The sequence below is a fragment of the Sminthopsis crassicaudata genome, chromosome 1 (assembly GCF_048593235.1).
Source record: "Sminthopsis crassicaudata isolate SCR6 chromosome 1, ASM4859323v1, whole genome shotgun sequence".
NCBI lineage: Eukaryota > Metazoa > Chordata > Mammalia > Dasyuromorphia > Dasyuridae > Sminthopsis > Sminthopsis crassicaudata.
The window spans coordinates 640,610,616-640,635,789 of record NC_133617.1 but is presented as its reverse complement, the minus strand read 5'-3'; the positions used below and the strand labels follow the sequence as shown (position 1 = coordinate 640,635,789).

General features: G+C 32.5%; 1 protein-coding gene across 1 annotated transcript in view; it reads left to right on the top strand.

The window, feature by feature from the left end:
- Window positions 1-5,588: 5,588 nt before the first annotated feature.
- The window catches only part of PTPRD (protein tyrosine phosphatase receptor type D), a 2,806,204-nt gene continuing 2,786,618 nt past the window's right edge, over window positions 5,589-25,174 (top strand). The window contains 1 exon segment of the mRNA XM_074282898.1: window positions 5,589-6,309. The gene's annotated coding sequence lies outside the window, so the exon portion shown is untranslated.

The following is a 25,174-nucleotide window of genomic DNA, read 5'->3' as shown; positions in this document are numbered from 1 at the left end:
TCTCAGTAGAAGGCTTTGATGCTTTGATCTAAACACTGAAAATTTAGAAGGCATGGTTTCTTTCTTCAGTAATCCAAATTTGTTATTCGTGAAGTAACCTAATTCTCTTTTCTTTCTAAATTTGTTAATCTCAAATTTACCATTTGTAATTTTTCTAACCTCAGCTACCTGTTTTAAAAATATTAGGGACCAAAGGAATTTTAGGTAACTCAACGCAGAAAGACTAGTTTATGACTTTAGTCAGCAATTTCACCAGTGTGATTAAATTATAAAAATACAGGTGCACAAATTCTTCTTCAGAAAGTAAAGGAATTGAAGGGTTTTTAGAATTTGACATTGCAAAGGTAAAATCATCTCTCAAGTATTTTTAATAAGAAAAACTACACAAGTAATCAAAATGTGATTCAAATTGGGAGTGGATGTTTTCTTCAAATCTTTTATTTTAAATTTACCCAAAAAACTTTATATCTGTTCTTCCATTTCTCTTCTGTCCCTATTTATGGAGACTAAGAACTATTAGAAAATACCTGAAAGAGTTTAAATCCAGTCTATATTCTATTTTGTCAGTCTCTCTCTCTCTCTCTCTCTCTCTCTCTCTCTCTCTCTCTCTCTCTCTCTCTCTTTATATATATATATATATATATATATATATATATATATATTCCCAATTTTTTGGTAATATTTACAGATGCTTATAGTTTTTACTCTGGATTAGCTAGCAACAAAATAGTGTTTGTTTCTAATGAACTTCAGTGGATCTTTATAAGTTCTAGGACAGGTATAGATTTCATTACTATGAACAGTGAAAGAATATTTTGCCTACTCAGAAGAATGCTAATCTTTTTATTCAAAACTTTTCTTCCCAGTAACAACATAGCACATCAAGCTGAGTGATCAATTGAAAAAAGAACCTGCAAATTTAAATTGTTTAATATCCATAAATTTGACATCTTTCTAAAATTCATTACTCTATTTATGAATGTTGTAAATTACATTTAGTTCAGTAAACCAACATTGTGCACAGTAGTATTTCAGCATCAACTTATTTACAGTTTGATAATCTACATAAAGATTAAAAAAACCTGCTACTTTCTTTGGATGGTAGAAAATATCTTAAATTCTTCCTGACCAACCTGTTCACAAACTAATATGATGCTATTTTTATACTATCAGCATTTCTTAAAATAATTTAATAAAATATCATCCTTCCCTTTTCTCATTAAACTTGATCTATCCATGTTTTCAAAGTATATAATTCATATATTTTAGCATAACTGTTATCTATACAAAATTGAACTTGAACATGCAAACAACCAAAAAAAACCCCCACACTTTTAAATGTTAAATCATGGTTTTGTAATTCTGCCACCATTTTGAAGCTGACCAGAAAGATAGCTCTAGGCAGTCTTACTTAGATGGAAAAAGGTTTGATTTTAAACCTGAAGTGATTTTTGTGTATATCTCCTCCAAACAAAGATAGCTCATTTCAAAGAGACTCATTCTATAAAAGTTGGTCTACCAAATAAGGGATTTTTTAAAAAATCACAGCAAATTTGGTATTATAAGAGTGAAAAGACAAAATATAGTGAAAAGAGCAATGTATTTAGAGTTGAAAGGCTTTTGTCAATATTTCTGGCTCTGTTACATTCAGTATAATCTTACAAAAGCATTGGAATATCTTATCTGTCAATGAGAATATTAATACTTCTATCACCAGATTTGCACGATTATTTTAAGAAAAAATATCTTCTAAAATTCAAACCTTAAATCTAGAAACATGAACTGTTATTCAAATCTGAAGACTTTTAAAGCTGTATTGGTGCAGGATTATCCTATATGAATAAAATACCAGTTTTCAAAGTTGCTTAATATAGCCAGAAAACACCTTAAAAGTCACTTGACTTTGGTAAAAAAATAAAAGGTGGAGAAGTCTAGAACATAGTTTATGAAAGTAAACTATATTATTTACAGATAAATGTCATTTTTTAAATTGTATTTTATGAAATTATATATAAAAGATCTAGGCAACTATGGTATACTAAGAAAAAATGCATTTAGTTGCATCTTCTATAGTTAACTATCTCTCAATTGTAAAATCAGAATCTATTTATGTTCTTCACCAACCTATTGTGAGCAAATGCTTTACGAATTTTTTCCATATATAAATGCATATTATTAATACATCATTTGCCATAATTGTAGGACATTCCAGAAATGTGAATTTATTTTTGGAGTTTATTTTATGAAAAGGAATAATCTTTCTATCCCCTTTCTGAACTTTATTTTTTTAATGTTAAGTTTTAAGTTTAATGTTAAGTTCTAAGTGCTCAGTGTTCACTACACAACAACTTATAATTTTTGGAAGCCTAACAAATAAATGTTGATTTATAGTTATTTGCATGGTCTAATAAGTTAAAGATCATTTAGAGAGAAAAAAAAAAAACGGACAAAAGTTTCAGATTCCTTTGTTGCATAAATGCAACCATTTTACTGAACCAAAATAAATGTTCAATGTTAACATTTTCTTGCATTTATAGCAAGCAATTAAAATAATTGTTTGGGCTTGATGATTAAATCAAGTCATGATTAAAATGTACATAAAACAAAAGGGAACTCAGTAAGCCTTGACACCTATCTTGTTCCTTTTTGTTTCATTGTTGCTGTAGTTGTTTTATAATCATGAATTACTAATAAAGAAAACTAAAGATTTTATTTTTAATCTTCAAAGACCAAAATGAGCAAGTTTATTTTTGCTTTAAAAAAACAACAAAACTAAAACACAAATTATTATGTGCAGATGACTAACTAAGTAGTGAATGGAGAATCACTTAGATTTGTTATCTTGCTATAATCTATGTCAGCAAAGACACCTCAGACCAATGATGATCAATATAAAAAATTCTAAAATAAGATAGTCATGAAATACACTTGCATTCCATTAATTCCATTAGGCAATAGGGAAGGTGAAGTGTAATTCCTCTTTGCTCTCAGTGGGAGGCTGTCCTGCAATCTTTTCTAGGATACCACCAGGCAGTTGTGTGGAGGCAAGTAAAATTGCCCCTGGGAGCACTGTTTCTAAGAGATGCCAGCATTCAGCTCAAGTAGAGATGAGTTTCAAGTTGATGTACACCCCATACAGCAGTAAAAAGATATAAGATATCGACACGCTCAGCTGCATCTTGTTAAAAGCTTCCTGCGGGTTGGCAGAATGAAATCTTTATTTAAAATATACAAACTGACATCAAGGGAAAGAAGAAAAAGAGTAAACAGTAAAAGGGACAAATGCTTAACCCACCATAAGCAGCAAAAAAAAAAAAAAAAAAAAAAATGGAGAAGTGGTCATATTGCCTTTGCAGCAGCAGTAGCAGCAGCAACATAATGTGACAAGGCTGACCACATCAGCATCCATCTGCTCATTCCATGATTTCAAAGAGCATTATTTCTTTTATTATTAATTATGAAAGTTTCCGGGGTAGGGTAAATGTATTATTATGCATAACAGGAGGGGAAATAATTTCTGTCACTACTTGGCAATGAGTACAGTAGTATAAGTGATGACATGAAAGATAGAAGCAAGAATATAGCAACATTACTATTACTGTTTCCCCTCCCCTTTCTCCTTTTGCCTCCTTGATACCTTGAGGTATCAAAACATTCATAATATTTCCTCACTTCTTAACACCTGCAGTAAGAGAAGAGAGTTTTAAGAGTGGGAAGAAAGGGGAAGGGAGGGGGAAAGAGACAAATTAGGGAAAAGGGAGAAGGAGGAAAGGAAAGGGAGAGAGAAAGATGAGATGAGAGATTGCATAGTAGGTCATTTTACATATGATTAATATCAGAAGATATTTTTTGCAGTTGGAAAAAATGATCTGGGCAATATATCCCCTCAGATTACTGATATATTATTATTATTGCATACAAATATAACCATGAATTCAAAATACACATATATGCATATATGACATTCCTTAAAAAGTACTGGCACACTGCATGTTGAAACCCAGTGGGATGGGAGAAAATTAAATACTAAGAAAGAAAAAGAACAGAGATAATGACAGGAGATGGATATAGCAGGAGGATTAATGAAGAGGAATGAAGGGACATAGTAACAAAGTATTTAAAAGACAAATGTATCCTCTTTAAAATAAAGGATCATTAACACAAATTAATCTTTATTTCTATTTTGAAAGTGAAATTTCTATCAACATGGATCTCTGACATGTGCATTTTAAATACTGCATAGGTTTTTTATTGGTTTGGTTTGGTTTTCCCAAAATACCACTTACCAGTTAATACTTTGAAAAGCACACTTTTATATTCTCCATACTATAACATAACTGTTTTGAAAGAGATAATAATTTTGACTCAAAAAAGAAATACTTCAGAAGAAATTCGAATGTGTATAGGCCAAAAGCAAGGTTTGGGGTTGCTCTGGAGACTTGTTGGGACCTGGAAAGGTAAAGGGTTAAGAAACCAAAATTCTCCTTCTTTACCTCTTTCTATTCACTTACATCTCAAAACAAACAAAAATCCCTGCATTTTCGCTGCTTCTAAGTTGTTTCTACCTAGAAGTCTGCATCTGTTGATAACTTCTTTTACATCATTCAAGAACTAATCCTGATGGCTGAACAACTGGAAAGGAGAAGGAAGAACCTAGTACCATTCTAAATAAAACCCCAAATTATAGATATCCCTTCAATGGTGAGACTGGGAATGTTAAAATCACCAACAGCTATCTTAAACAATCCTTTCTCCACTTGACTGTCCAATTACATAAATACCACCTGCCAGTAGAGCACCTGACTTAAAAAAAAAAAAAAAAAAAAAAAAAAAAAACACCCTCACCAACAAAACCCTACCGGTCCGAGACCAAGTGTGAATCCTTTTGTGACCTACTTTATTTCTTATCCCCACCTCTGACTACAGTTTTTGCCGTTCTAGTTCAAGCCTCTGCAAACTCAGGCTCCGATCCCGCCAAACAAAACCTTAAGATTTCACATTAAGCAGCATATAAAGAATCCACATCTGAAGAGGGTAGGGGGTTAGGCGGGGTAGTCCTCGGTACGTCTAGTGACCAAGGAGAGTGTCATGTCCAGCTCTCTAAGGGTGGAAGTGGGTTAACCTGGAGTCTCGGATCCTGCCGGGAAACAGTAGATTCCGGGGGTCACTACTTGAGAAACACTCTGCCTGCTCTGCTGCCCATCCCTGCTGTCCTGCCCTGCCCAGCTCAGCCCTGCCCTAGCCCAACCCAGCTCAGCTCATTCCACGCTGTCCTCTCTCTGCTCACTCTTGCAGCGCAATCGCCTCCCTGGGTTCTCCTGCTCTCTTGGTGCTTCCCAGCCCTCCTTCTCTACCTCCTCTGCCTTCTTCACTTCTCTTGCTCTTCCTTTTGCACCCCCGTCTGATCAGGCTCGCCTTAGCCGGCCTGGGGAGCCGGCACATCACTACTGTCAGCCATCAAGTGGCTCGTTAAGGAAATGCAGGTGAGTGCGTGTGGCAGAGCCGCTGCCGCGGCTGTTGAGAGATGTGGGGTGTGTGCGCGTGTGCGCCTGTGTGCCTGTGTCTGTGGGTGCGTGGAAGACAGTGAGCGAGCGCAGGCAGCTGCTAGTAAGAGAGCGGAGCGAGCGCTGCTCAGGCTCTCTCTCTGTCCGCGCCCTCTCGCTCTCGCTCAGGCACCAGGCAGCGGCAAGAGCGCGTGTAGCAGGCAGCGCCTCCGTCCTCTCCCTGCCTCCCTCCCTTCACTTGGACGGCGGTGCTGACTCTGCCTGAGAGTCTCGGCTGCTTCCAGCCAGGAGGCTCGCACTTACCTCCCCCCTCCCTTCCTTCCTCCTTCCCTGCTGAGCCCAATTGCTCCTTCTCCAGCTCCTCCTCCTCCTCTTCCACCTCCCCTTCTGGAGAGGACTACAATCCTCAGCTGGGAGAGTGCAGGTACTTTGCTTTCACCGAATATCTCGCAGGACCCAAGCAAGCTTTCTTGCTGGGTTTTTTGTTATTGTTATTTTGGGGGGCATTTTTGTTTTTTGTTTTCTCTCGCAAAAAACAAAAACAAAAACATAAACAAACAAAAAAAAAAAAAAAAAAAAAAAAAAAGAAGAAGAAGAAATTACTTTAGAAACGAAGCAAGCAATCAAAGCCTCCCCACCACCAAGCCCAGACCCCCCGCCCAGGGGCTGAAGTGCATGTGCTTTCTTCTCTTTTGCAGTTCCTCCGGGGCCTGTGTGGAATAAAACATAATTTTTTATTTGACTGTTAGGAGAGGGAAGAGAAGACTCCTCAGGGTTTCCAAAGAGGTCCGAGCTGGCTACCTTAGTAAGTAAACCGTGTTGATCTATCTTTCTATTTATCTATCTTTTTTTTTTTTTTTATCTAAAGATGTCTCTTCCTTGAAATATTGTCCACCCCATTCTTTGTAGTCATTTCAAGAAAACCCCCTACCCGAGAAACTTATGTAACTTAAAAGAGTATGTGAGGAAGAAGTGGTTTGCCAAGCTTGCTTTTCTGGGGAAGAACACTGGCGTTACGGGAGATCAGCATGGGTAGGATTGGGATTTTGTGTAGAATTCTGTGGCTCTCTTTTTAAAGAGATGTTGTTCAAGAGAAGGTGATATTGAAGTATCAGTTTGTTAAGGAATGAATGGACAGCTCCCGCTTCAGAGTGAGTTTGAAATCTCCCTCCTGCCCACCACACCCCCACTCCCATTTCCATCTTCAGTCTCTGTCCCGCGCCCACCCCCAACCTAACCTAGAAGCTATAGCTGGGTCTTTTTATTTTAAATTCTGAAGGTATCCAATAGGACATTTCCGTTAAGGACAAGTTGCCTTTATTTGCTTGAAAGTCGGTTGCATTTGGTAGTGCTTACAAGTAAAACAGCAACAATAACAATAAGAATACAATAATAATCGTATTTTATTTATTTATTTTTAAGCTAATACAATTGAGAATTTGGATAAACTTTAGAAAGAGAATGCTAACCGTGCTTTTTAGAGGACTGAAGCTTGTGCTGTGGTATTAGTGGCTGTGCAGTTGACTGGTCAAGACAAGGGGATGGCAGTCAGCGACACGTTTAAGGTGTTTGTTGAGTCTAAACATCTCTGCATCAAAAACTTTTCCAAGAGCTGTCCCCCTTGGGTCAAACGTTATGATGTCAGCTATTGCTGCATTTCTGTTGGGAGGGGAGAAAAAAAATGTTTCCTCCTCATTTATTGAAGGGTTAACAGTTAACTGAAATAAAAATAGATACTGTATAGCATTTGCCAATATATTGTGATATCCAAATAAAACCTTTGTGTTATGTCAGGAAAAATATAGTTGAGTCAGTTTGTTTTGCACAACTAAAAGATAATCAATAACATTTCAGCAGTTTTTTTTTTTTCTTTATTACTGCCAAATGGACTTGGAATCTAATTTTCCTTACATTGTTGCACATACAGTAGGTACAGTATGACTCATAATTTAGATAAAAGGAACCTATTTCTTGAATTATGAGCCTTTAAACAAAATAGATGCTAAAATGTCTAGAGTAAGATTGCAGTAAGGTAGAAAACTTCATGTTTTCTCTTTTACTTTCTTTTCTGTCTTCAAAATAAGCACTTTCATTAATAGCAAAAAAAACCAAAAAAAACAAAAAAACTTCCTTATTTTATAATTGTAAGCTTGAAAATTGACTATTATGAGGCAAAACACTTTGCTTCCTTTCCTTTTCAAGTGAAACAGTGCATTCTCAAAATCTTAATATGTTTTTTTTATCTTTCTCCTTATGTTTTCTCTAAAAAACATTGAAGTAACTGCCCCTTTTGCACACTGATATCTGAAAGCAAGATGGTAAAATACCTTTTCAAGTTGCTATTGACACTCAATAGCCTTCATAATATGTTATACACAATGGAACATAAGTTTTTAGAATGAGGAAAAATTAGGGGCTAGTGGTTAGTTAATGAACGTGCTAGTATGGAACCCTCAGAAATAGAATTTAAAATTTTACAAAGGAAATGTAATTGTTTGATAAGCAATATTTTATTTAAAATTCAAATGAGTTCTAACTTAAATGAGTTAGAAACACTATAGATCACTACTGTGATAGCTTTCATGCAAAAATATTTTAAAATGCATTTAATTAAGAAATTAGTGATCAAATAAGATTTATAGCTTATGACCTATGTTAACTGTGATCAGAAAAAAGATAGATGCTATGAATTTTAAAAGCTAATTAATACAAACTCTAAAATGGCATTGTATCTTACATGACCAACTCAGGGTTTGAGTAAAATAAATGAAAACTTATTTAGTGGTGTGGAAAATACTTTCAACTAAATATTTGTCAGAATTTTTGTAATGATGTGAAGCTCTTAGATTGTTGAAGGGGATGTTTTACAGTTGATATAAAAACCAACTTGACACACATTCTGTACTTGGTATAATTATGGCTTAATGCTATGAGAAAAATGACCTGAGTTAGACTCTGCAATTAAATCTTGCACATATTATGTTTGATCATTATATATCATAATACTGGAAAATTCAAATCTGAACAGACTGGCTAATTGCCACAGATTTTTTCTTTTTTTCTTTTTTCCTTTTTAATTATTATTATTTTTTTAATTTCCATGCTACAAGAGCTAGTTGCTTCTTAAAGTTGATGGAAGAAAGTTGCTAGTGTCAGCAGTAATGTGTTTTATTATGCAATTGTTCTTGTTATTCAGATGAGATAATGGCCCTATGAAATACATAAGCAGTCTGCAGGGAATGAATGATTAATTCCTCTTACGTGTGCTTACTAAAGGAGTTCTTACTAATAAAGAACTGTATACCTGTCTTTGCTTACAGTTGCACTTAGTGAAAGCAAACATGCTTATTTTTTCCTTTGCTCAACATATAGTTTTACATGTACACTTCTGTAATCAATATGATGTGATGATTTCAAATATTAATATTTTACTGTTTTAAAAATAATTCAGAGAAATATATGCGGTCAGCTTAGATTCTAAATTAATTAACATCTTTAGCAATAAAAGATAGTAATTTAAGAATTCCTTAATATTGTAAGTTGAAATTATAATGTACAACATAAAAATTACAATACTATATTCTTAGTAAGGTACATCACTCATATGCAAATGTCACATTCTTCAGATTCAAAGTATTTTCCATTAGTAAAATTAAGAAAACTGAAAACCAGATTATCAAGAGAATTATTTGTATAACAAGTTAAATTTTTTTCAGAATGATTAGTAATGAAGATTGCAATTGCTATGGTTACCAGGGGTATGAATTGTTTAGCTGATAAAGTCAGAAATATCAATGGAAGTTTCACAGTTTCTGTGCTACTTAAATAAGAAGGATGATGGACTAATATTTAAAATGTTAACTTAAAAAAATATCTGAAATTTATTCAACAAGTTGGAAATAGTAGAATCTAATACCTTATGTAAAAATAGGCAAATACTTTTAAATGTTGTCTTTTCATATATAATTTCCAATTTTTAACTTTGCTTGGTTAATGTGGCCAATATAATTATTGAATGAAACAAAGTTTTGTTTACTGAGTTGATGGTGTCTTTATTGTATGCCATCAGAGTAAGCGCTAAAAATTCTATTGACACAATTAATTACACTACTCAAGTAATTTAATTTCACAAAAGCAAATGTTCAACTTATGATTTTCCAGAATTTAAATGAGGTTGAAGAATATTAAAGAAGGGAGAATATTAATGCTAATACCAATTAATAATTATAATCAATGTTAATTTTACATAATATACTGATGAGGAAGTACTATTTTTCATTTTCTTCTATATAGACATGCGTTAATTGAATATGGGCCTTAAATATTTGAAAATGAGTTACATACATAGGACATTTTCCTTTATTTTAATATATTTTTACATAGGAGATTTGTAAATTATTAATAATAACCATATGACCTGATATTAATAGTTAATGAATCTATAGAGTGCCACAGTTTTTGTACCTGTACTTGCCCAAATTATGATCTACATTCAAAACTATTTGAAATTTATCATAAAATATGTAATTATTTTCCTGTGAAGCACAAATTTTATTTATTTACATGTTTCTTTAAATTTCTTGGGTTTCACCATGATTTTTCCATTGTCCAGTCAGCTGGAGAAAGAACAACATAGTGTATTATTCAAAGGGCTACTTAGTAGAAGTAAGGAGATCTGGACTATGGCCCAAACCCTTTTTTGTAAAACAATATGTGATTCTACAAAAGTCACTTAAACTTACAAGCTCTATATCATCATATATAAAATGAGGAGATTGAATGGAAGATGAATTTTGAAAGGACCCTTCTGCTACTTATGTGAAACTATAAAATAAGGTAGCACAATTACTTAAAGAGTTCATTGAATTATAAGATTATTTTGGATACTTCAAACATGAACTCTATTAATTCTATTCAATTGCTGAAGGAGGTGAGGAAAAAGTATAGTTTAAAAAATGGAAAAAAATGTTAAAAAGGTACATATCTGTATTTCTCATGTTTTCTACTCTGAATAAATATTCAACAATGTCTTTATAAACACATACACAGCTTTAAAATTAGTTTTGGTAATTAACAACAATAGATATATCTCTAAGGATAAAAATTATATAATTATATTAGGTCCCATTGGTAAATTACTTCTGTTGATGAAATATTTGATTTAATCTGAAAGTTAGTAAAACAACTTTTATGGAAAAGCAAACAATAATATTTTTAAAATCTTGATATTTGCACTTATGTATTTAAAATTATTCTTGATTTTATTTAAAAGTTCTTATATACTTAATAGGATATTATCATAAATTATTATATTTAGAATGATAACTTAAATTCTCCTGTTGTTTCTTTTCCTTTCCAATTAAATAAAATCTTTCTCTGCTGTTGCATAAACATTTGTGTTGCCTTGTCAAGGAAATGTAAAACAAAAATAGGACATTTCTTTCCATGACTTTAACCTTTAAATATAAATAAGATCTGCATTTTCTTGGAAGAATTAATTATAAGACTGCATAACTTTTAATGTCCTTGTGTTCTTAAATGCAAGAAATAATTGGAAGTACTTTCTGAAAACCAGCAAATAAGAGGCATGTCAATGTGAAATTCATTCAAAGGAATGTACAAAAAAAATGGTAGGTAACATCATTTAACATTATTTCAAAGAGAAATGACATCCTATCCAGCTGGTTCATGATATGGAAATAGCCTACCTCCAGCCTAAAACACTATGGTTTTCTGTATAATAGGTTCAGTGCTATACTCTTACTTTACAGATTCACTGATTTCTGCTTTTGCCATTTAACCTGCTAAAAATTCAATACACAACCCATCTTCAAATTAACAAGGCCTTGCCACTCAAAATGAGTAGCATATAGTCAAATTGCATACCTTTTCTAAATATCATACTATGATAGCTATAATGGTGCTAAATTAAAAATACACAGCATTTAAATTTTGAGACTTGAGGCCACTTATTATAATTCATATCAAAGGAATCTCCCCCTAAATATTTTTGGATTATTATTGTTCACTAAGCATTTACTTTGAAAGACATGTTAGAGAAAGACAAAGTGAAGAACAATCTTTAAGAGAGCTTACATTATTATAGGAGAAGGTACAACTGTCACATCAATAAATAAACATTAAAAACAGCTTTTATGGAGAGGTGAAAGAATACTAAAAACTAATGAGATTAGTTAAAAAAAAAAAAAAAAAACTGTCCATATAAAATGGCAAATTACTTGAGCCTTAAAGGAACTCAGAGATTGTAAGAGATGAATAAGAGGAAGGAATATATTCAAGCCATAGTAAGAAGGGAGACATGAAATGATAATTTTATGAAACAGCATGTAAGCCAGTTTGTCTGGAATATATAATAGAGTTGACAAAAGGGAAATAAAAATAACAAAAATAAATCCTAAAATTATAGAGTCTATAATGAGCCAATGAAAGTTCTTCTTCAGGAAAATGAGATTCTTTTGGCAGCTTTGTGGAGAATGATTTTTGAGGTCGCAAGTTCAATTGGAATATATTGTAAGAGTTACATGGGCCCCAAAGAGAAGACTTGGTAGTTTGAGTCAGAAGGAGATTCATGGGAGAAATAATATAGAAGTAGAATCAACAAGATTTGATAGATGTATTAGTCTAACTTATCAAGAATTTTTATTTTTGGTAAACTACAACTTAAAAAGCAAAACTGGTTTAGTTAATTGCTATTGATAACTTTTACAAGCATATTAGTCTAATCAATATAACTTTAACTAGGAAGCTCTGATTCAGAAATAGGAAATTTATTGTATTTATAATGATATATGTTGTGTTGTTTTGTAAGAAATTAAAAGTGTTATAATTAGTTCATGAAAAAATAAAATAATAGTATTGGGATTCTTCTTCAAAATGCAAATCCTTAATCGCTTTCTTAAGATGTACCAACACACTATTAGTGAAATATTTAATCTGATATAAATTAAACTATTTTACAAGGCACTGATAAAATAGTCACTTTTGTCATTCTATTGAATCAGTAAGAATTTTTTTTAAATTACATATATTTTAAAGTAGTTTTTTAATTGTTAAAATTTAAAATTTACAAATTTAATTTATAAAATGAAATTAAATTACCAACAAAACATTTTTTTTAAATCAGGGAAAATGTCCAACTATAATAATGCTATAACACTTCTCTGATTACTTTTTTTTCATTCTTTGATAACATGAATTATTTCTATTTGTGAAAGGTTCCATGTTCTTCTGAATTAAATAGGAAAACTATGAGGGAAGGGATAAAAGCAATCAGAATTGTAAACATTTGGACTGTTAAACATATCAGAAGTTAATAAATTACCTTGTTAATATTCAATTATGCCTATGGCTGAAGAAATTTTCAGAAATAAAGGAGGTCAATTATACTTTCTGTAATGTTAATTATTTATTTTTCAAAAATACTGCCGTAATTGTTACAGCAAAGTGATTGGCATTGTAAAATTTAGATGAATTCCATAAACTTGCTGAAATCTGTTTTTTTTCCCCTCTACATAACTTTTCATTCTTCATTGAATAATTAAAATCATAGAAACTTGTGGTTATAAAGGATCTCGAAAGACATGTGGTCTAACTTGCATCTAGTCATAAAGTCTTCTATAATATCTGAATAATGTCCAGCTGAACTTCACTTGAAAACCTCTAAATATTGAAAGCTCACTACCTGGTAAGCCAACACAGTCTACTTTTTGATAGCTCTGAATTCAGTTTTTTTTTTTTTATATTGAATGAAAAGTAGAAGTTTGTTAAACTTCTCCTCCTTGCCTTCTGAATCATCTCTATCATCCAACTTGTTTGTTGTCTCTCCCAACTTATATCTTTTATCATTCATTTCTAAAATTTTAAAAATGGACTGCAAATTTTGCTGCATTATAAAATATCTAAGAAAGAGAATGTTTTCTCCAAGTGAAAAATAAATATTAATTCATGATAAAGTGAATATTTTAAGACACTTATCTATTATTTCATTAAGATGACCTAAGTGAATTGACATATTGTTCCCTAATGAATTCATCCAAATTTAATTATAAGCACAAGTCCCAATAAGGTTTCCGTGTGAATGGTGATGTGGAATATTAAGAATCTTGGCTATTTACCTTAAAACAAATGGGAAAAATAATTTATCCACAGCAAAGTTATGCAAATCTCTAGATTTATCTTTGGAGTCTACAGATTCTCATTTTCTTTATTATTCTTCCTATATCTTTTTGCCATGGGTCACTTTACTATCTCCTACTGCCACCTTTTACTAGAATAAGAAATAATCTAATAGCATTACTACACTTTTGTCTTATATGAATTCACACCAAATTAACTCTCCTTAATATTTTCGTTTTTTTCTTTTAATCTCTTGTTATCAAATGGAATCATTAAAGAAATTACAGAAAATACCTAAAAATTGAGGATGACAGATAGCTATAGTATATATATATATATATATATATATATATATATATATATATATATATATATATATATATATATATATATATATATGCATATATTTATATCTAGATGTATGTATGTGTGTATATATATGAATAAGAAAATACTGCGCCTATCATAAAAATATCTATGGATATAGATATAGATATACATATACAATAGGAGCAATATTTCCCTGAACCCTAAAGTTATAACATACCTAAAGATGATACTGATGATTAGTCCTTTGGGGAAACTTGTATAAGAAAGGAGAACATATTGCCAGATTGCCTAGTCTTTTCAAATTTCATCATTTATTCTTAATCTTCCAGTTTCCTTCCCTATATTATACTCAATATCCATACCCTTCCCCAAAACATGCTAGGGATACAAAGATTGATCTCACTGAATATGCCCTTTACTTTTACTTTTACCTTCATCTCTTTCGTAGGTTCTTACTCCAACATACCCCCACTACCATCAATTTAGTGAGTGTATTATTACATATCAATAGGAACTTTATAGGATTACGGACTATTATTTATATTCATTCAAGATTATAAGTATTTAGAAAAACTTGACAGCAAAAAACATTGTTAAGACTTGTGTGTGGCAGAAGTGTTTTATTATGTGGAAGGCATACAGAAAATGACTAAAAGGATGAGAGTTCAGTGAATTGCACATAGTAAGCACTTTGTTGAATTTAAACAGATACTAAGGTAAAGCAAAATGGAAGTTGAGCTTTAAGAAGAGACTTACTTGTTAATGAAGACCAAATGGCAAATGTTATCAAAGGAAAAATTGTTGTAGCATTTTCTAGCTAAGTAACAGTGAAAATGTCATTTAACTTAGATCAAATCAGCTTTTCCATGTATAGGTAGAGCAATTACATGACATATTTCAGCGGGTAATTGTGAGGAAATTGACTTAGAAAACTCAAATGTCCTATCAATGGTAACTATTGTTATTAATAGTTATGGTTTGAAATTTGATACCAATTACATATATGAGATGACTAGCAAAGTAAGAAAAGGAAAAAAAACATATACAATTGGATTTTATAGCATGGAAACAAAATAGTCGTTTATTTAAATTAATATACTATCTGTATTTATTTACAATATTATATAATACTGATTTTGGTATAAATATGAGAATAAATTTATCATCTATTCGATTATAACTTTGTTTTAAACCTGTATGTATACTATATATGAATTGCACCTACATATATACATATATATACTAAACATATATAATCTGCAATTTTAATAGTCTATTCAAAATATGGTAGCCTCAAACATATAATAAATGGGATAGTGAATGTTACAAAAATAGGGAAGTTATGATATTTTTAATATTTACACATTGATATTTTAAATTAAAATGATTCATTTCATGGTAGCAAGAGTTGCAAAATGTTCCACAGCAAATATTATTTACCTTTTGCACTTAAATATACTTTATCAGCACTACATATTTGAGTAGTATAATATTTATTTTTAATCTGTAAATTTGACAATATTATAAACATTCTAGTTTAATTGCAATAAATTTCTAAAAATATGAGATAGATTATTGCTAATACACTTCTCACATCTGTATGTTCTGTGTTCAGTTATCAAAGTGATATTTAAAAATGGATATCATATGATTACATAATTTTCAAATAAACTTATCTATGCTTCTTTTATTTTGGAGCACATGCCAAGAGTAAGACATTTAAATAGATACAAGTAGATTTTTCATTCAAAGGTGAAAAATATGCCAAAAATTAGTGACCAGTCATTAGTGATAATTGGGTTGTCTTTCTTTCCCATAATGAATTTCCATTCTTCCCTAAGATTCTTTGTTGATAAACTTTAATGCATTTTCAGTTGTAAATGAGAATTTTGAAGCACAGAAAGTGCCAGAATGGGCAGTTTTATGATGCAAACATGTCCACTCTGAACCTCAATGAAACTGTGAAACAGTTAAACTGTATGTAACAAGTTGCAAATTGTGCCTTCTGTCACTAAAGAGTTTTAGTAGGAGCTGTGGTCAGAAATACAAATCAAAGAAAGTCTGTAATGTGTTGAACAAATGAGCCATAATGCATTTTAATTTTTCAATTAAGAAAGATGAAAGGCTAGTGTATTTCAAGTGTTTAAGAGGCAATGATAATAACTTGAGAAGGAATATTTATTTACCAGGTACATAATCAGAATCAGAATCCTACATTCTCTCATTCTGGGAGACTATCTGGCATGCTTCTTTGTTTCTTGATGGTGATTATGTTTCTGGTTTCTTTTTTTTTTTTTTTTTTTTTTTTATTTTATATATATATATATATATATATATATATATATATATATTATAATATTATCCCTTGTATTCATTTTTCCAAATTACCCCCCCTCCCTCTATTCCCTCCCCCCGACGACAGGCAATACCATACATTTTACATGTGTTACAATATAGTCTAAGTACAATACATGTGTGTGAATATCATTTTCTTGTTGCACAATAAACATTAGAATCCGAAGGTACATGCAACCTGGGCAGACAGATATTAGTGCTAACAATTTACATTCCCCTCCCAGTGTTTCTTCTCTGGGTGTATCTACCTCTGTCCATCATTGATCAACTGGAAGTGAGTTGGATCTTCTTTATGTTGAAGATTTCCACTTCCATCAGAATACATCCTCATACAGTATTGTTGTTGAAGTATACAGTGATCTTCTGGTTCTGCTCATTTCACTCAGCATCAGTTGATTTAAGTCTCTCCAACCCTCTCTGTATTCCTCCTGCTGGTCATTTCTTACCGAGCAATAATATTCCATAACTTTCATATACCACAATTTACCCAACCATTCTCCAACTGATGGACATCCATTCATCTTCCAGTTTCTAGCTACAACAAAAAGAGCTGCCACAAACATTTTGGCACATATATGTCTCTTTCCGCTCTTTAGTATTTCTTTGGGATATAATCCCAGTAGTAGCGCTGCTGGGTCAAAGGGTATGCACAGTTTGATAACTTTTTGGGCATAATTCCAGATTGCTCTCCAGAATGGCTGGATTCTTTCACAACTCCACCAGCAATGTATTAGTGTCCCAATTTCCCCACATCCCCTCCAACATTTGTCATTATTTGTTCCTGTCATCTTAGCCAATCTGACAGGTGTGTAGTGGTATCTCAGAGTGGTCTTAATTTGCATTTCTCTGATCAGTAGTGATTTGGAACACTCTTTCATGTGAGTGGATATAGTTTCAATTTCTTCCTCTGAGAATTGTCTGTTCATATCCTTTGACCATTTATCAATTGGAGAATGGTTCGGTTTCTTATAAATTATGGTCAGTTCTCTATATATTTTGGAAATGAGACCTTTGTCAGAACCTTTGTTTTTAAAAATATTTTCCCAATTTGTTACTTCCCTTCTAATCTTGTTTGCATTAGTATTATTTGTACAGAAACTTTTTAGTTTGATGTAATCAAAATCTTCTATTTTGTGATCAATAATGATCTCTAGTTCTCCTCTGGTCATAAATTCCTTCCTCCTCCACAAGTCTGAGAGGTAGATTATCCTCTGTTCCTCTAATCTATTTATTATCTCCCTCTTTATGCCTAAATCATGGACCCATTTTGATCTTATCTTGGTATATGGTGTTAAGTGTGGATCCATATCTAATTTCTGCCATACTAATTTCCAGTTTTCCCAACAGTTTTTTCCGAATAATGAATTTTTATCCCTAATGTTGGAATCTTTGGGTTTGTCAAAGATTAGATTGCTATAGATGTACCCTTTTTTGTCCTTTGTATCTAATCTGTTCCACTGATCTACCGGTCTATTTCTTAGCCAATACCAAATGGTTTTGGTGACTGCTGCTATATAATATAGCTTTAGATCAGGTACACTTAGACCAATGTTTCTGGTTTCTTAATAGTAGAATGCAAACTTTTTTTTTCCAGTACTATGAAGTTGGAATGTCATTAGATATTAACTTACATTGGGTGATGTGCTTGTCATTGGAGAGGGGGCTCATTAACAGGCTAGCCAATAGGATTATTAAATTTTGAGTACAGCAACTATGGAAGGCTGTCTTTCAAGTCTTTAAAGGTGTGGTGGATACTTCAAAGGTGGAAATATATGCAGTGACACATTCGTGGATCCTTAAAATATAAATACGTATTGTGACTTTTTTTTTAAAGTCTATGGACTATATAACTTTGAATAAAGCTCTTGCTTCATATGCTTCTAATATGATTTATAACTTTATGCCATGATATGACTATTATTAGTGATGGCTTGTTGAGTTATTTTAAAACTATTTAGTTAGCAAATAATTGTTTATGAATATTGATTTGCGAGAGGAAAACAGCAGTATTGTGAAAATTGAACTGACCTCATATTTAGGAGGTATGGTATTGAGTCTATTCTTAGGTGCTTAACTGTTATTAATTCTCTGAGCAAATTATCTGATATCTTTGAATTTCAATTTCCTCGCTTGTAATCTCACAGACTTGTTCTAAATACAATATTTTGCAGCACTATCAAAATCTGAGTTGTTACTAAGGGAGAGATTTTTCAGTTTCTTTTTTTCAATGAGCACCTTAGACCTATATAATGTTTACTTCAGAATAGGCTTATTAATGTTCCTAATCTTTGTTTTATTGAGGGTGATGGTCCATAGAATTTTGTTGATCATTAGAATTTGTTAATCATTGGTGAATATCTTTCCAGAATATCACTGTTCGGGAAAAAAATCCAGGAGGGATATATCCTGCACTGAGGATGACCTGATTCTTTTAAGAAAGAACAAAACTGTGAATTATAAATTGAATCTTAAGAGTCAAGAAGACTCTATATAGGAGAAAGTTCATTAAAGTCTTTAGGAATACAAGTTTGGAGAAACCCAAAAAGCTATCCAAGGCATATGTATTGATAGCAAAAATTCAGTGGAACTAAGGAAGAATTCAACAATTATTTCATATTGCCTTTATGAGAAAGGAAGGAAAGAAGCATTTGTTATGTACATATTATGTGCCAGGCACTATCCTAAGCATTCTACAAATAATTTCATCATCATAATCCTGGAAGGTAGCTATTATTCTTCTAATTTTGCAGTTGAGGAAACGGAGGCAGATGAATTTAAAAGAATGTTCAGAGTCAAAAATTTAGTATATGAATGGAACTTGGTTTGGAACATGGGATTTATTCATTGGAAACACAGTAAACTACTTGCTGTGACAACTATCTGGAAGGTATGCTTGATACTGGGTTATTCTTAGATTCTAATTATGTCTTTCCTTTAAAAAAACGATGTAAACTCTAAGATATTGTTTAATATACTAGTGTCTAGTTAGTTGACTGATGATAGTTTACATTTCTTTGGTGCCCAATATCTTTCAAAATACTTACCCCAATCCTATGAAAGTATGATTGTAATATTCTTTTTCATATAAAGAAACTAAGGCACAGATTAGTTAAAAGACTTACATGATAAAGTACATAAATTCATAATCATCATACCTAATATTGAGGTCTTTTATCTCTAAATCTATTATTCCTTCTGCTCCACCATATTCCTTCTAATTGGTTTATTCACTAATAGGCCTCTATTACTTAGGAGAATATTCATAATGTATTGAGTTAAAACTTCTCAGAAAGTTAAAATAATACTGTTAAGAATTTGTGTGTGTGTGTGTGTGTGTTAGAGAGAGAGAGAGAGAGAGAGAGAGAGAGAGAGAGAGAGAGAGAGAGAGAGAGAGAGAGAGAGAGAGAGAGAAACACACAGACAGAGAGAGAATTTGAAGAGCACTAGCGCGCTGGCTACAGGGTTATTAAATTTTGGCTAAATTAGGGATTTATGGCTTCAGTTGTAATGATGAACCAGAAGACCTTGTTCTCAGCTGTAACAAAGCAGATGCTATCAGAATGTGATGACTTTTAGAGCTTGACAAAATTTTCTGCAAAATCTAATTTATGTGTGTCCATGAGTTTAATTGTACTCTGGAAATACAGAATTATTTTAAAAATCTATTAATATGGTATCTACAACTTATGTCTGTTTTATGTACCATGTTGCCACATAAATACCTACAAACTTCACATAATCATTTCAGGAATATAGAATTTTTATTGGAGCCTAGCAAGTAAATGATGAAGCTCTCTGAAAATATGAAAAAAAAAAGAAAATATTAATGTCACTGTCCAATTAAAAACTTTTGGAACCCTGGAGTTCTTCTTTTATGCTTCTATGTATCATATAATTATTTTTTTAAAAGAACAACTAAAAGCTTTGCAAAATATAGCATTACATCTCAATATAAAGCAGGATTAGTGTTCTTTTTATTTGTGTTATCATAATTTATGTTTAAAGTTTCGTATAAGAAACATAAATACTTCATATTTCTCATTTTTGGAGCACAAAGGTTGGGGGAGTTATGAGAAAGAATCTCAATTGACAAAGTTTATATTTTGTTTTGTTTTTTTTTTCCCTTATAAATTGAATAAATTTATAAATAAATAAAATCTCAACGAGGAATTGGAAAGAAGGTAATAATAAATATAAAATGGTGAAAATAATCTATTTTTGAAGCTAATTTAGGAATAAAGTCTTTTTAAATATAATACACAAATAAATGACATAAGAACTTAATGAAAAATGTGATGTACATAAAGTTTAAAAATATAATTATAGCATATTTATGTATATATATGTGTGTGTATAAATCCTAAAATTTATTACATTTTATACATTTGTAGATATTTCTAGTTGCATAGAAAGTTCTATAAAACTATTATCTGAAACCTCATTAATTATGATTATATTGTTAATATATTTTCCTTATTTTATTTGAACCATTTACTTATAACCTCAAGGATTAAGACAGAATCCTAGACAAAGTATTCTATTTTAAAGAAGATTGGAATTGCTAACAAAATACACTGGGCTGCAAACAGTATCCCCTTTAAAGTATTGGAAATAAAGCTATGATGGAATTTGAGGATCTTTCAAGCCTACCAATTCAGTGCTGATAAATATGACTCTAACCATGTATGAAAAGAATGATGCATTGCTGTTAAATGTTTGCAGTATAATTAATGCAATTAATTCATTAGAAGTCTTTACCCTTTATACTGGCCTTTATCTGCACCTCCAAGAACCTTCCTGAATCACTGCCACATGTAACCATAGATTTAGACATTGAAGGGATTTTAAAGGCCATATGCTTCAAATCTTCATTTTATAGGTGAGGAAGCTGAAGTGACCAGAGATGTTAAGGAAATGACTTTATCAAAGTTACTCAGCTACTAGGTAGGTGGCTGATGTAGGATTTGAGCTTATACTCATCCTTACTCTCAGCCCAGCACTCTAACTTGTACAATGCCAGCTGCCATGCTGCAGTATTATTAGGTGAGGCAACATTTAAGGTGGAGGTCAGTTGTCGCAACTAAATGAAGCTGTACTCTAGACTTTAATTAGCACACACTAAATTGTCTTCTACTCTTAACTGCTTTGTTTCTGGTAACCTGAGGTCCATAGGAAGCTAAGTGGTGAATTAGTTAAACTGGTCACCTTTGCATCAAGAAAACCTAGCTTCAAATATTGCCTGACATTAATGATCACTATGAATTTCAGTAAGTCATTCAATATATGTATGCTTCCATTTCTTACTCTATAAAAACCTCAAATGCTGCTTCTGAAAACTGAGACAATATATGAAAAATGCTTTACAAACCTCTAAGTGCTATATAGAAACTAGTAATAGGAGGAAGAGGAAGAGCAGTAGCAGTAGTAATAGTTGTCATTGTCATCATTGATATAGTAGTCATACAAACAAGTAACTGTACTTGGAGTTGTAGAAAGTTTTGTGTACTAATGGAGCATTCAATGTCTGAATAAGCTGCCTAAGCAATTATAAATAATTTATATTATTGTTGAAGAAGGGTGATTTTGGCCATAAATATATATTTTAAAACTGGAAAGAACTTCAAACATGACATAAAGTCATAACTGAACAAGAGCTTTCTCTGAAACATATCACCAAAACGGTTGTACTGCCCATGCTTGAACAGTTTCAGTAGTTAAGACTTCACTACCTACTGGGTCATTCTTCTTTGGACCTATCTAAGGTAATATTTGAAGACTAAAACTTGACAATCATCAGTTTATTCTAGTTGTTTCTACTTTTTCTTACACTCCAAGTAAAAAAAAAATCTATCACAGGATAAATTCATCTCAAAAGAATGATATATCAAATGATTAATAGGCAGAAGAAAGGCAATATATATATATATATATATGCATACATCCAAATGCTTTGGAATTATATGTCTTTGTTTTAATTCATTATTTTTTTATTTTTTTAATAACTTTACTAGAAAATTAAATTTACTATTCTTAGTTCAATATATAAATTCATCAGTGTGAATTACTTAATTCTCTTCAGCAGTTTTCTGGTATGACAATATAGAGTGAAAGATTATTTTATAAGGAGCTGCAAATGTTTTTCTCACATACTATTTTAATCCCACTGAGCAAGCACCATCTTCAAGAAATGACTTGAGGTCTTGACCTTTTTGTTTATTTTTTTTAATATTCTAGATGTAGAGATTGTGGGGGGTTTTCTCTCTAAACTTGAGAAAACAAATCACAGTAATACTGAAGTCAAAATCTATCCTAAGTTTTATACAATATAAATATTGCAAAGAATAATAAGAGATACATAGAATAATAAGGAATAATAAAAGATAAGTAGAAATTATAGTATGCATTTGAACATACTCCTCCAAAGACTGAGACAGTCTAAAACAGACAACCAACGAGAATCTCCATAGACAAAAAATGGAGTGTCTTGTTTTTAGAGCAGACAGGAGGATAGGATCACTGAAGAGTATATGTGGTAGAAGAGGACTAGACAAGAAAGGCTCCCAATGACAAATCATTTTTTATTTGTTTCTGGAGGCATTAGGAAATCATTGAAGTTTAGTGAGCAGCTCTATGACATGCTTTAGGAAACTGTGCTTTAGGAAAATCAATTTAGTTGATGAATGTAAAATATATTGGAGAAGAGAAAGACTTGAGACAGGAAGAGTCATCAGTGGGTCTGCTGCAGTAATAAACATGAGACAATGAAGACCTATATTAGAATGGTGTCAGTGTTAGAGAAGAAAAGGGAGCACAGTCAAGAGATTTTAGAAAGTGAAATCAACAGGTCTTGTCAATAGCTTAGATATGGGTGGTAGAAGATAGTAAAGAATTGGGGATAACTTTTAGGTTCTAAATCTGAAGCAGTTAGAAGATGGTGTTGCCTTTCACAGTAAATGGGAAGATAGGACGTGGGGGAGATACATTAAGGAGAAAGACAATGAGTTATGTTTTGGGCAAATTGATTTTAAGATGTTTACTGGATATACAGTTTGAGATGTCTTAAAGACACTTAAAGATGTTAGATTGGAAATTACCAAAGAGATTGGGGATGGAAAGGTAGACTTGAGGGGACGGAGCCAAGATGGCAGAGAAGACACATGTGATTTTGTGAGCTCCCTTCTTCCCTCATTACCAATTAGTTAAATCAGCCTCAAAAATAATGCTGGACTGATAGAAACCACAAGGACTGGAAGCATGATTTACCAGCAGCTGAAGTTTCAGCAGAAAAGGTCGGTTCCCAGGGGAGAAAGAAAAAAGGCCAGCAGAGACAGGGTGAGGTGCTAGCACACTGTGCCCGATGGGGCTGGGGAGAACTCTGGGATCAGAGAAACCACTGAGATAGAAGAATCTGACACAGGCTGTTAGCTCTTCTCTGCTTATAAAACAGCAGTCCAGAAGAGAAATCAAGCTACTTTAAAATATAAAGCCAGAGCCTAGAACCACCCCAATCCAGAAGTGACCTAGCTATCCGGGGCTTCACCTGGGGGTAGTTAAGAGCTTGAAAAGCAGGGACACAGCAACATCTAATTCACATAGTGCCTGGCTTGGCTGGAGGCTATGGAACTCAGCAAGGGAAGTCCCAGAGAAGCAGAACCTTTGAAGTAGGGACCACAGTTTCTGGGCAGTCACTTCCAGTTTGAGCACAGGGGCTTTTCACTTCAGCTGGTGATATCCATGCCCCACAGGACACATTGGCTGGGCTTTGTGTCGCCTTTACTGTTCAGTCTTAAACCTCAGGGAAGTTTCTAGGACACACAGCGGGGTCCTTCACTGGGAAAACAGCACAGCGGCAACCATATTAATCACCCCTGAGGCACTTCCAGGGAGGGAGAGGGCAAGTCTCTCCCAGAGCTCTCTCTTAGCTCAGGCACAGGAATGCTGCATCCATCCGGTCTGGGAGGAATCTGGTAAAGAAATAAATAAATAAACTTCTTACCCCAAGGGCGGACCCCAAAAGATTTTTAAAATATGAATAAAAAGCTAAAAAGAACCATTGATTCCTCCTCACAGAGAAAGAGCAGGTTTCCAACCCCGAGGATGTTAATAGCAGAGAGTCAGCAGTTAACAGCCTAAAGGGGAATGATACCTGCCCCCCATCACATAACACTCTCCTAGAAGAGACTATTAAAAAATTAAGATAGTTTGAAGAAAAATGGGGAAAGGAAAGAGAAGCTATGATAGAGAATAACAACATTCTGAAATTTGAGTTGGAAAAAAAAGAATTCACAGGAGATTCAGAGAAACAAAATTTGTGAATTAGGAAAGGTTAAAAAAATCACAGGAAAGTAGGATTTCTGAATTGGAAAAGAAAAAATTCTCAAAAAAGTAGGATTTCTAAATTGGAAAAGACAAAAGTGTCAAGAAAGTAGGATTTATGAATTGGAAAAAGAAAATAATTCTCTAAAAAAAACTTAGGGAAATGGAAAAAAAATTCAATAGAGCAAAATAATTCATTTAAAAACTCAATTGGGCATATACAAAAAGAACTAAAAACTGTGAATGAAGAAAATAACTCCTTAAAAATCAGGACGGAACAAATAGAAATGAATGATTCATTGAGAACCCAAGAATCAGTCAAACAAAATTTAAAAAAAAAAATATGAAAAGCTGGAGAATAATTCAAATACTTATTGGGAAAATCTATAGACCTGGAAAATAGATCTAGGAGAGATAATCTGAGGATCATTGGGCTTCCTGAAAACTATGACCAAAAAAAGAGCTTAGATTCTATTTTACAGGAAATCATCAAAGAGGACTGTCCAGAGATAATAGAAACAGAAGGGAAAATA